We start from the raw sequence: 15,147 nt of genomic DNA, 5'->3' as shown, positions 1-15,147 counted from the left end.
CTGACCCACCGGTACATCGTTTGTGGGATTTAGACACTTTAGGTATTATCCCTGAACAACCAAGCCCTGATGATATGTGGACTTACCAGCAATATCTGGATACAGTTGTCTATGAAAATAAACAATACTGGGTAAGACTCCCATGGAAGTTGGATCATCCACAACTTCCAGTTAATTATTTTATGGCAGCCTCACAATTGAAATCTCAATTAGCACGACTACAGAAGTAGCCAGACAAACTGAACATGTATCATCAACTCATCCAACAACAACTTAACAGTAAATTTATTGAAGTTGTTGATAACGATGACCGAAAATTAGGTCATTATTTACCTCATCACGCTGTGGTGAAAGACTCATTGACAACACCTATTCGTATTGTCTTTAACTGTAGTGCTAAAGTAAAGCCAAGCAGTGTGTCTTTAAATGAATGTCTCCAAACGGGACCTAGCCTAACACAAAGGCTACATGATGTGCTGTTACGATTTCGCACTGGTATTTTCGCCTATACTGCTGATATCAGCAAAGCTTTCCTCCGAGTAGGTTTACAGGAGGAAGATCGTAACTACACCAAATTTCTCTGGATTAAGGACCCACTGGATCCTAACAGTGAAGTCATCACATATCGTTTTGCCTCAGTATTATTCGGAGCTACGTCCTCACCGTTTCTTTTGCAAGCAACATTAGACACACATTTGAGGAAATCAAATAGCCCTTATAAGGCAGACATTAGCAACAACTTGTATGTCAACAATTTCCAGGGAACAACTAATGATCAAACTAACTTGGTAGAAATCTACCATGAGGCTAACCGTGAGCTATTAGGAGCCAATATGCCACTACAGTCATGGGCCTCAAATAATGAATTACTCAACCAGGTAATCGAGAAAGAATTTCCAGGTTATCAGGTACCCAATCAATTAAAGGTTCTAGGTGTGGAATGGAACACCAGTACTGACGAGATGAATGTCAAGTCAGTACAAACTGATAACTCAACCCTTACCATGAGAACACCGCTCTCGTTTGTCAATCAACCATTTGACCCTTAAGGCCTACTTAGTCCTATATTAATAAGGGGCAAACTCCTAATGCAGGAGTGCTGGCAGAAACATATGAGATGGGATGATCCGTTACCAAGTGAGTTACAAGCTAAATGGCAGATACTCTCAACGGATTTTAATCAGTTAGGTGTTTTGAAATTTCCTCGTAATGCTTCAGGACCAAACTTACCCACCAATTTGCATGTTTTCTGCGATGCCTCTGGCAAAGCATATGGCGCAGTAGCCTACTTAGTTAATAGTGCACAATCAATTTTGCTCACATCTAAAGCAAGAGTTGCTCCCATTAAGAAGAGATCTTTGCCTCAAATGGAGTTGACTGCATTGCAGGTGGGAGTAAGATTGGCTCGTTGCCTGGCAAAGACACTCAATAATATCCACTTTGGTGAGATTGTCGTGTGGTCAGACAACGAGGCAGTCTTACAATGGGTAAGAAACAACAACAACAAGACTCCCTACGTCAGTAATCGTGTTAGGGAAATTCATGAGTTATCTGTTGTATATAAATTCAGACATGTTCCTACTAAGGACAATCCTGCAGATTATTTATCTCAAGGGTTAACACTAAAACAACTTATCAAGTCTTCGCTGTGGTTCAATGGACCTTCATGGCTTGTTGGTGGTCAGTGGCCCAAACAAAAGCCACAAGTCATAGTGACCAATATCACCACTCCCATGAAAGAACCAGAACCTCAACGAATCTTAGCCATTGATCCTCACAATTATTCTAGCTTAAGCAAGTTATTGAGAGTGACTGCACATGTGTTTGACTTTCTTGCTAAGGTAGGAATTCGACATAAGTTTCCCAATCCTATCCTCTACTGGATCAAACGTGCACAACTAGAGACATATGGAAGCGAATATGAAAATCTTCCAGACAAATTAACTAAGTCTCTAGGTATCTGGTATGATGCCAACACTCATAATATACTAAGATGTGGAGGACGTTTGCTTCATGCAAAAATTGATTTGGACACAAAGAATCCAATTCTTCTACCTCGTCACCACATCATCACTAAACTTCTTGTTTTACATCACCATCAATATGGTACTTTACATGGTGGAGTGTTAGATACTCTCACCGACCTTAGACAAAAGTACTGGCTTCCTCAAGGTCGTCAGACAGTTAAGTCAATAATTAAATTCTGTGTAATCTGTAAAAGATACGATGCTAGAGTATGTTCTTACCCAGGACCTCCACCACTCCCTGAAGAAAGAGTGGTTCATCTTCGTGCCTTTGAAACCACTGGTGTTGATTACACAGGAGCCTTACTTCTCACTGGCAACCCAGATAAGATACCATTGAAAGCATACATTTGTCTCTTTACGTGTGCTACAACCAGAGGCATACATTTAGAAGTCACTTCAGACATGAGTGCTGAAGCCTTCATCCAGGCCTTCCGCAGATTTGCTGCTCGCAGATCTTGTCCCAAATTAATGATATCGGACAATGGGTCCAATTTTGTGGCAGGAGAAGCTTGTTTGCGAGAAGTCTGGAATCACCCAGAAGTACAGTCAGTCCTACAGAGACGACAATGTCACTGGAAATTCATAGCACCGAGAGCCCCTTGGCAAGGTGGGTTCTATGAGAGAATGGTAGGCACAGTCAAGAAGTGTTTAAGAAAAACTTTATACAGACAAAAGGTCAGTTACTCCGAACTCCAAACTATTGTTGTGGAAATCGAGGCGCGAGTCAATAACCGCCCGTTAACGTACCTGTCTGATGATTTCACCCAGAGAGAACCTCTGAGTCCCTCACACTTGATCCATGGAGGTCTACTGAGCCCTCTCATCCCTTTAACCGAAGAGGACCCAGTAGACCCGTCACATGTGACCAGAGGTGACTTGGTGGAAAGCTACCAGCATCTCTCAAGGGTTATTAACAGGTGGAATGAGGTGTGGACTCGAGAGTACCTCACAGCTCTACGAGAGTACCATTACGGAGCTTCGAGTCCTTACAATAAGGTGCAACTAAAACCAGGGGACCTAGTACTAGTCGACAGTGATGGACCAAGGTCAGAGTGGCCCATAGGCAAAATTGTTGCCATTCATCCAGATCATCAAGGTGTCCTGAGAGTAGTGAAAGTTTTATGCCGAGGCAACACTACTCTAAAAACTTTAGAGAAGCTGGTTCCTCTTGAATTGGCTGAGCGAGAACATCAGCCAGATCCAGTTTCTCCAGTAATTTCCGAGGACAGTAATTCTGAACCTCCGAACAACCGCCCCACAAGAGCTGCTGCTCAACAATGTAGGCGGAAACTACAAGCCTATCACAGCTCTGACCAAGAGTAATTCCTTTTACATCCAATTTAGATGACTATGATGATACTGTGGAGTGATATCAAGTAACAAACCATTACAAGTCACTATGACCCAGGACATTCCGCTCACAGTAGATTCTGTTGTTTGAATTGTGTGATTTAAATCTTTAATTATTGTGTAGGCTATAAATAACATTATTCATCTAGAGTACCTGAGAGTTTGCAGACGTAGAGATTTGTAACATACACATTACATGTCATAGCGACACCAGTCTCAAAGTTATTGCAAGCTTTCTTAATTATTAACTTTAGGTAATTCATAATACATGTTCCATTTGACATGAAATTAGCAAGACTTAAGTTTCTTGTGTGTCCTTGATAAATACAGGACATTTGTTATGTGTGTACTAACATACTAATATACTAATATTAATACCAACTTCAGGATAGGTGTCAGTACTCCACATTACACTGCGACCCTAAAATTCTCCCCCCGGCGTTATGTTGGAAATTTCCAACACTAATACAACACTGTTGTATTATTATTAATTATTACTAAATCTACTAATCATTGTAGTAATTAAAATTAACCAAACGTAGAGTTCACATGTACTAATAATTACATCTGTACAATAAGGCTAGAATTCTTACGTCACCAGACGCCAGTATTGCGTCAGATTCCATTATAATAAACACATCTATATCCAGTGTGTCTGAGAATTGAGTTTGATTCTCTATAAAACAACGGTGTTCTGTGTGATAATTAATTACAGATAAACTGATCCCAAACTAATGCCAAATAGAGCGTTTATAGTTATAACTGTTATCTAGTAATAAATTTAACGTCACGCGTGAATGCCCTGGAGAGACTTTAATTCATCTCCATTGCTCGTTTCCCATCATAAAACGGGCAAATAATAATATTTAACTCCTCTGAATAATAAACCCGTCCTTATCCGAGCATTTCAATCACAATTGCGAGAAATGATAATATCCGTAATAAATAATTTGTGTAGCAAACGCGGGACGCGGAGCGGGGCAGAGGAGACGCCAAGTACACGAGGCGACGCGCTCAGAGAGAGACGCCATTACCCCAGCCACCAGGGTAGACGCCATCAAGAGCTCCAGAAGAAAGTCGCCACTGTGAGGTGTGAAGAACCTTTGCAGACATTCATTTTGCTGGTGTCAGTGTCACTTTACACAACGAGTTGAATTGTCAAGAGATTTAATTTGACATTCGGCCAGAACCTGTTAAATTTGGTTCTGTGTAGTTCAACGTGACCGGCCAGTGAAACGCGTCTGCATCTAGGCTAGGCTAAACACCACGTGTTCGTTATTACGAAGCCTGAACCTAGGACGCGAACTTCGGCAAGCCTTAACTTACACAGTGCCCATATTAGCTAAGTACCTTTATCCTTATTTGATGCATCATCTAGGTGGGGGTTTATAGCTGGGTAGCTTGTCGTGATGCAGAGCGACAATAAAAAATCACAGGTTATTATTTACTTTCATTATTTAATCTAAATTTCTTGAACATAGATGTCTAGCAGCTTAATCTGTTGCTACTGAATATAATTTGATTTACAGCGTGTGTGAAGAATTCTCTGAGCTGTCATTTCCCGTGTTAATCATCTCCCAGTGTTCCATGACGAGTCCAGGAGAATCAGAGGATGAGTCGTAACTAACTTCTTGGAAATCGTCTTTAAGCTAAGACTCTTTCCGTATTCCTTGAATTCTATTATCTGTATTCCTTTGCATGCAGAACATTGTTTCTTTGGATTGACATGTGTTTATTATAATTATCAATTCTCATGTTCTTAATCTATGTTCTTATTGGTGATAAAGATAATGATTCTATAAATGGTCATAGGATTAGATTATTACATATTGGACTGGTGAACGAACCACACTAGTTCCTGGACGTATTGAGTTCCAGTAATAACCCCCCAATGTAGGTGTTTGAGGCTTTGATTCAGTTAATTATACAGCCCATTAATTATATAAGTGATCATATTCTCTAGCATTTTATCCATAGTTACTGGTTCATCTAGGAATTTTCTAATGATCATATTTTCTTAGTTTCCCTCTTTACTATAAAAGCGGGTGGTCCTTCGTAATTGATTTTCATTACATTAATATTTAAATAAATAGAGTCAAGCCCCAAATGTCCCACAATCAGTGCTATATCTTCTCAGTACTGTAACCTATCATTGCTGTATCACTATAGCTTCACTATCACCTCTATATATCACCATCACCTCAGGACCCACACCTGGGGTCATATACTGACCATGTTGAGTAACAAATTGTTTGTGTCACTATATGACAGCTGTTGTCACTGTTATATCACCAATATAACTAGGAAACGGTCGGCCGAGCGGACAGCACGCTGGACTTGTGATCCTGTGGTCCTGGGTTCGATCCCAGGCACCGGCGAGAAACAATGGGCAGAGTTTCTTTCATCCCATGCCCCTGTTACCTAGCAGTAAAATAGGTACCTGGGTGCTAGTCAGCTGTCACGGGCTGCTTCCTGGGGGTGGAAGCCTGGTCGAGGACCGGGCCGCAGGGACACTGAAAAAGCCCCGAAATCATCTCAAGATAACCTCAAGAATAGCTCACTATCACATAACACTGTCACTGCTGCACCAATATCATTTCACTGTATCTGCATTATCACCTCACACTGATATATTTCCTCCTTACATTTTCTGATATATCACTATCACTGTTACAGCACCACTACCTTACCATCACTGCTATATCACCATCATCACACCATCACTACTGTGGTGGTGGTGTGGTCATATCTTCACCTCAGTATCACTGCTATATCACCACTATACTATCACAGCTATATCGCTTCACTATCACAGCTATATCGCCTCACTATCACAGCTATATTACCATCACCTCACTATCACTCTCATATCACCACCTCAATATCACTATCACACTATCTTTATTATATTACTATCACTGCTATATCACCATCACCTCACAATCACTCAGGTGTGTTGTGATATTACCATACTGGTCCATGGTGTGTTGTGGTATTACCATACTGGTCCATGGTGTGTTGTGGTATTACCATACTGGACCATGGTGTGTTGTGATATTACCATACTGGTCCATGGTGTGTTGTGATATTACCATACTGGTCCATGGTGTGTTGTGATATTACCATACTGGTCCATGGTGTGTTGTGATATTACCATACTGGTCCATGGTGTGTTGTGATATTACCATACTGGACCATGGTATGTTGTGATATTACCATACTGGACCATGGTGTGTTGTGATATTACCATACTGGTCCATGGTGTGTTGTGATATTACCATATGGGTGTGAGGTGGTGTTATGACCACACATACACCAGTATGATCATACTGTAGCTGGTGTATGATGTGCTCAAACTGTATAGTGATGTCTTGGCTGATTAGCCTAGTATCACGAATATTAATTTATGTAGTTATTCTTTTTTCGACAACACACTAGCATTAAATGTGTATTGCCAATGTATGCCACATATATCTATGTATATTATATATCTGTACCATAAGTCCTTGCCATGTATTTGTGGATATATATTAGAAGTCTTGTAAATAGCAGTAGCCTAATGTCATGTAGCTTGAAAAACATCCGTATATACTTATATTATGGAATGCTACATAATGCTGTATAGGAAATATTATGTGAACTATGATGGAGAATGTATAAATTTAGGCCTCGGATGTATTACTGTCATGTATACTGTGTAATTTCCCTTTCATTGTTGTTCATTACATTGTCCTCTAACATTAAATTATAATTTAGCACTGTGAGATGTATACCACATAGACATGGTTTTGATACACATGTTTTATATATATATACTTTACATTGTATTCATGTATACTTATGTATAATGGCTGGCTGGCAGACGTCTTGAAATCCTCCCTTAACCCCTCCTCTCCTCTCCCGCCAGTGTTACCATGTCTTGCTAATATGAATTCTTTGTTCAAATATTTTTATATCATGATATAATCTTTAATGTACTGAATTATTGATATGCATTATTATGTAAGGTTGTGTATTATAGTCTTTATTTTGTTGATATATGAATTACAAGTTCTTGATCGAGATACGTCTGTATATGAGCTTGAGATATTTGAAAGAGAGGAGTCAGCTGACTCATAGAGGTGGATACAGTGTCGCTCCCGGCCAGCATGGCTCTGGGCGGTCACTCTTTGATTTTCTCAGTCGATTATTATTATTAACATCTTTATTGACAAAATTAATTACAATTTGGCCTAATCTGAGGATTTTGATAGTCTTATTAAAGTGAGGATAATGCTGGTATTTACTGTCACGCAGGACAGAGGGTCATACATAAGACAATAGGTCTAAACTGTAGGCTGAAGCACATATATGTCATGGTTACAATCAATGTTTTAATGTATGGATATGTGAAAACAACTTTCTACTGTGCACTGCCACACAAGAGCAGGGATGGTTCATAAGTGATGCAGCTTAGAAGTAATATAAATAAAAATTGTTCTTCATTCTTTAAAATGGACAAGCAAATTTTGAATAAATTGTTAGGATGTCGCTTGTGCTCTCTAGAGTAGAGTACTGCTGCACAATGACAGCACCTTTCAAAGCTGGAGAAAATACTGACCTGGAGAGCGTGCAGAAATTCTTTACTGCTAGAATCCACTCAGTAAAACATCTAAACTATTGGGACCGACTAAAGAGCCTAAAACTGTACTCCCTTGAGCGCAGGCGGGAGAGGTACATAATAATTTACACGTGGAAAATATTAGAGGGGCTGGTCCCAAACCTGCACACAGAAATAACATCACATGAGACCAGAAGACATGGCAGGATGTGCAGAATACCCCCGTTGAAAAACAGAGGTGCAACTGGTACTCTGAGAGAGAACTCTATCAACATCAGAGGTCCGAGACTGTTCAACACGCTTCCACTACACATAACTGGCCGACCCCTCACAGTGTTCAAGAGAGAACTGGATAAGCACCTCCAAAGGATACCTGATCAACCAGGCTGTGACTCATACGTCAGGCTGCGAGCAGCCGCGTCCAACAGCCTGGTTGATCAGTCCGGCAACCAGGAGGCCTGGTCGACGACCGGGCCGCGGGGACGCTAAGCCCCCGGAAGCACCTCAAGGTAACCTCAAGGTATGTCGTCCAGAACACCTGAGTTAATAAAATAGTTGCACAGTTGGTGGTACAATAGGCCAGGAGGTCTAAAGTCCTTTACGGTTTCACATTCAACAATATAGTGTTCTAGTGAATGCATTAAAGGTTTATCACAGTTTACAATCTGAGTATTCTGGTAGTGGCTCAGCCTCACTAACCTGCCAGATGTGTCTATAGCCAAGGCGAATTCGCGCAATGATTACATCACCTTACCTGGTCCGGTTACTGTGCTGACCATACAAATACCTATTATTACAAAACTTGTCATAACTTTTAATACTGCAGCTTTCAGGTCTCTGGGCATTTCTTAGTTCTTCTAAATCTGAAATAATTTCTTTAATTTGTATGTTTCTAATAACTGCATTAGATAGTGCAAAGTCATAATCAATGTTTTCTTTCCTGCAAGCCTCATTGGCCAATTGATCTACAAAGTCATGTTTTCCAACTCCAACATGGGATGGGATCCACACAAATTTTATACAAGAGTTATTATCATTGGCAAAAATTACATTCCATTTAATATTACAAGCTACTTCCAACATACATTGTGATGGGTTATTTAAGGACTGCAGAGCACTTTTAGAGTCACAGAAAATAACTCCACCACCATTGAGCTTAAGGTATTCAGTGGCTGGATAAATGCCCAATAGCTCGGTCTGTGTCGTGCTTGCCCAGTTGTTCAATCTCTGTGTACTAGTCATGATCATTTCATTCCCTTTATACACTGCACATGCACAACCTGTTCTACCAGTGCCTAACTGCACAGAGCCATCAGTAAAGGCATAGGATTCAGTCAATAGCTTCTAATGTTATACATCTCAAAATGTCAGTGTTATACATTTATTTTACTCTGATGGGAGTATAATGCAGAGAGACCTCCACATCTTTCCAAGGGGAATGTAGTGAACAGTTTTATCAGGGTTAAGAGACACATTCAGTTTCTGAAGATTATAGGCACAACAACTGAGCCACACACTGTAGGGAGCTTTTTGTGGCGGATTGAGGGAACAGTCAGAATTGTTTAGAATGGATCTCAATTTAATTTGAATAGAGCTGGGGGGACCATTATTTTTCAAAGTTTTGGCGCAAAACATAGTATTAAGTAGAACTATTCTTTCGTAAATGGAAGGTAAGTTTAGTTCCTTTCTAATGTTAACAATTCTGACAGTTCTAGGACAACCCAGGATGATGCGCATGGCATCATTCTGTACTACATCTAGGCCTTGTAATTGTTTAAGAGAAAAATTAAGAAGATGCAAGGCATAATAATCAACAACAGATCGTGTAAAGGCAATATAAAAACTACGAGCATATTTTATGTTAATGCCAAATCCTTTGCCAACAAGAGTTTTGAGAGGTTTAAGACGCTCAACTAGTTTTTTGCGCAGGTTGCTGACGAGATTTGTATCCTTAACCTCGACTCCAAGATATTTATAAGACTCGCAAGTCTCCACGGGCATTCCATTAATAGTATAGTTAACATTTATTAAAAAATATATGTTTGGAAGTTAAATTTATTTATTTTATTTATTTATTTATATATATACAAGAAGGTACATTGGGTTTGTCAGAATACATTGGAGAGTACAGTATTTACACTCTTGTAAAGCCACTAGTACGTGCAGCGTTTCGGGCAGGTCCTTAATCTAACAGATAATTTTAAGTAGGTAATTTCTATCAGAATTGATAAATGACAAAGATACATTGCAAGAGAAAAATGAGATGAGAGAGCTTAGTAAGTATATTAAAGCACATTGTTATATTAAAGCTCTGATTGATTACATTGACAGCTGGATTAGTAATTTAAACAAGATTAATAGACACCATACAGCAGATTGACAGCACATATAAGACAGCAATGATCACAATGGTAAAGATGTTCAGATTGGGTACATAAAGATTGGGAGACTGGGTAGCAAAAGATACAGATAAACAAGATTTATAAACACCATACAATTTACAACAACAACAATACAATACAATTTTATTTAGGTAAGGTACATACATACAATAAATATTTACAAGGATTGTTTAACTTATAGGTATAGCTAGTACATACAATGCCTAAAGCCACTATTACGCAAAGCGTTTCGGGCATAAGGCAGCACAACATAAGGACACAACAACACAACATAATAACAACATTATAACATAAGGCAGCACCGAAACGCAAAGCGTTTCGGTGCTGCCAATACCACAGATTGGCAGCACATATAAGAAAACAGCAATGATCACAATGGTAAAGATGTTCAAATTGGGAACATAAAGGTTGGGAGATTGGGTAGCAATTGATACAGTGCAATTTTAAAGCAAAAAGTGAAAAACTATGAAGATGAAATTGAAATTAGGTACTTTTTAGTATTGATTTTGAATGATGTAAAAGTTGGACAGCTTTTCAATTCAGTAGGGAGTGAGTTCCATAAACTGGGTCCCTTTATTTGCATAGAGTGTTTACACAGATTAAGTTTAACTCTGGGGATATCAAAGAGATATTTATTTCTGGTGTGGTGATAATAGGTCCTATTACATCTGTCCAGGAAGAGTTTCAGACAAGGATTTGCATTTAAGAACAGGGTTTTGTAAATGTAGTTGACACAAGAGAATTTGTGGAGTGAGATTATGTTTAGCATGTTTAGGGAGTTAAACAAGGGGTCTGTGTGTTGTCTGAAAGCAGAATTTGATATTATTCTGATAGCAGATTTTTGCTGGGTGATGATGGACTTGAGGTGGTTTGCTTGTGGTTGAACCCCATGCACAGATACCATAGTTGAGATAGGGATAGATTAGTGCATAATATAGAGAGATGAGAGCAGAGTTAGGAACATAATATCTGATTTTGGAGAGTATACCAACTGTTTTAGAGACTTTCTTAGTTATGTGTTGTATGTGGGTACTGAAGTTGAGTCTCTTGTCTAGGAATATGCCAAGAAACTTTCCATCATTTTTATTGCTAATGTTTACATTGTCAATCTGAAGCTGAATTGCATTTGTAGATTTGCTTCCAAATAGAATGTAGTAGGTCTTTTCTATGTTGTGTTAGTTTGTTGGTTGGCATCCATAAGTGGACTTTTTTTAGTTCATTATTAACAACATCATTTAGTGTATGTGGGTTGGGGTTGGAGTAGATGAGGGTAGCATCATCAGCAAACAAAATAGGTTTCAGAATGTTAGACACATTAGGCAGACCATTGATGTATATAAGAAATAGAAGAGCCCCCAAGATGCTGCCCTGTGGCACTCCAACGGTTATTGGTAGAATGGGAGAGGTTATATTATTGATGGCTACACATTGGTGTCTATCACTAACTTCAAATCGACTTCATAGGACAATAGTTTTGTTATATATACTCGCTATTCGTTGACATGCGTTCGTTACCTAAACTACCATGTACTGTACTTATGTAAAATCTCCCATGTCTCTTCGCTCATCTCACCGAACCCTACAGGCTCTGTGATATATTGTTTAATTAAGTTGACCAGACCACACACTAGAAGTTGAAGGGACAACGACGTTTCGGTCCGTCCTGGACCATTCTCAAGTCGATTGTGAATAGTCCAGGACGGACCGAAACGTCGTCGTCCCTTCAACTTCTAGTGTGTGGTCTGGTCAACATACTTCAGCCACGTTATTGTGACTGATCGCCTTGTTTAATTAATTGAGATTCACAAATAAAGCTTATAATTGTATATGTTATCAAAAAGGCAGAGCTTAGTTTAGTTCATTTATTATGCACCCCATACCCATCCTATGGGCGATAGTGGAGTGTTACAGAGGCACATAATGGGCTCAGGGACTGAGCCCCACAATTCATATAGCCAAGCAAGTTATAATCTTGATAAGCTAGTTACAAAAGTCAATGCACATTGTTACATCAACAATGGGCTCGAGACCGACCACAAGTACAGTTTATAATTTAAGCAACTGACATATATGGAGGGCTAGTGTCACAATTGATATGTTTATCCTACACATAACCCCCTCTCCCCCATCCAATGGGCAGCGGTGGATAGGTTACAATCAAGTCGTTTTTTGCGTTTTATTCAGAGATTAGATCTTATTGGGTGAGGAAAGATATTCATATTTTAAAGAAGGCTTCTTGGCTGATGCTCTCCATTAATGGAAAATACACAACCTTTTGAAAATCAATGTTAGTTTGATCTAGATATTGTAATTAACGAAAGTATTTGTCATCAGAAAGGTAGAAATATAGGCTACATTTAAAATCCTTTGTCATAAATATAACTGAAGTGAAAACGAAGATATATGCGTTTTGATAGTTACTTGATGGCTAGCTCTGAGAGTGTGAAGCCCTGCACACCAGCCAATAAATTGCATAATTAGTTTCCATATATTTTAATTAATCTTAAAAATCTATATGTCAGAAGAAAGGAAGATGTAGCCGTTAATGTGACAACATTTAAAAATATATATATCTTAAGTTAAATCAATAATACCACCTTATCGCCTGTGTCCGGACACATGAAAACTACCTAGGTATCAGTATCCAGCCAGGCGGGGATCACAGGCTGCACAATACTGATAAATTATGTAATGCACTACTTGTGGTCGATCTCGAACCCATTTATGATGTGACGACTTATAGTGAATTTTGTAACTAGCTCATCAAGATTGTAACTTGCTTAGCTAAATGAATTGTGGGGTTCGGTCCATTCATTTTCTTTCTTTATTATGCATCCCATAATACCCATCCCGTGGGCGGTGGTGTAAAGGTTTACAGAGGCACATAATCGGTTCAGGAACTGAACCCTCTAGTTCGTTCAGCGAAGCAAATAACTATCTTTTGACGCTAGTTACAAAATTATTAATGTACACATACTTTATGCATACATGTACATATACATATATACATACACATGCATATTTAATCACCCACACAAATACACACATCAGTAATCTTTTGTATCACAAGTGATTCAACAAGAGGCTCACAACAGTAACTATACAAGGCACTTTACATCTATGAAGAGTCGCACAGTTACTAGTCTTGCTCCACACCCACCCAACTGGGCGGCAGCTTTACAGTCATGTGCTCCACACCCACCCAACTGGGCGGCAGCTTTACAGTCATGTGCTCCACACCCACCCAACTGGGCGGCAGCTTTACAGTCATGTGCTCCACACCCACCCAACTGGGCGGCAGCTTTACAGTCATGTGCTCCACACCCACCCAACTGGGCGGCAGCTTTACAGTCATGTGCTCCACACCCACCCAACTGGGCGGCAGCTTTACAGTCATGAGCTCCACACGCACCCAACTAGGCGGCAGCTTTACAGTCATGTGCTCCACACCCACCCAACTGGGCGGCAGCTTTACAGTCATGTGCTCCACACCCACCCAACTGGGCGGCAGCTTTACAGTCATGAGCTCCACACGCACCCAACTAGGCGGCAGCTTTACAGTCATGTGCTCCACACCCACCCAACTGGGCGGCAGCTTTACAGTCATGTGCTCCACACCCACCCAACTGGGCGGCAGCTTTACAGTCATGTGCTCCACACCCACCCAACTGGGCGGCAGCTTTACAGTCATGTGCTCCACACCCACCCAACTAGGCGGCAGCTTTACAGTTACCTGGTGTTATTCTTCACCTATATCTTTTTCTGGTTAATCCCTATTTACATTATGCAGTTCAGGTTTCGTCGCCATACTATAGTTTTTAGTTTAGTTAATTTATCACATAATGGGTTCAGGGACTGAACACACAATTTATTTATCTAAGCAAGTTATAATCTTGAGGAGCTAGCCACAAAATTCATAACACATCGTCACATCAACAACATGGGTTCGAGATCGACCACAAGTACAGAACTGTACCGTACAGTGTTATATATTTATATCAGTTTGAACAATTTTTAACATTAAAGGATAAATCCTTTAATTGATTGAAATTGGTTTTAATATTCGAAATCTAATTTGTTGATGTTAAATAATATAAGGTTCAAATTTATTAAGATACATACTTTAAAAACTATTTCTATTTGAAATTTAAATAACATAAAAAGAGTACAGAATATAACAAATACCGACTATATAAAAGACCTGACACTTGCAGCACTTAATTATGCTATTGTAACACATTGAAAGTAATAACATTATTTGATTCAGCAAAGCATTTGGTAAAGTTATAATAATAATAATAATAATAATAATAATAATAATAATAATAATAATAATGTATTAATTATTTTAAATTATAATTCACAACTTGCTAGCGCACAAGAAACAAATCCACGAATCATCATTACATTCTGTAACACCTACACATGATCCATGGTGCCAAATATTGCAACGGTCACAGCATACCATCAGCTTCAAATCATTTGGCTTTCTGCAAATGCAGTACACTTCCATCGAGCATGACCGGATGATTCGTTTTCTTCTCAGTGTCTGAGCTGCAGGGAATGAGGTGAGATACTTTCCTTTGAAGTTCTCTTGTAGATGTTGTCTCATATTCTGCACATCATACATCATGATAAGCTGACATTCATTACATTGCATATCAGCTTATCATCCAAGCTTATCATCCAAGACATTTTCAAGAGGAAACTAGATTTATTCCTCCAAGGAGTGCCGGACCAACCGGGCTGTGGTGGGTATGTGGGCCTG

The sequence above is a fragment of the Procambarus clarkii genome, chromosome 38, assembly GCF_040958095.1.
Source record: "Procambarus clarkii isolate CNS0578487 chromosome 38, FALCON_Pclarkii_2.0, whole genome shotgun sequence".
In the NCBI taxonomy this organism is placed as follows: Eukaryota; Metazoa; Arthropoda; class Malacostraca; order Decapoda; family Cambaridae; genus Procambarus; species Procambarus clarkii.
Note: the sequence above shows the minus strand (reverse complement) of the source record.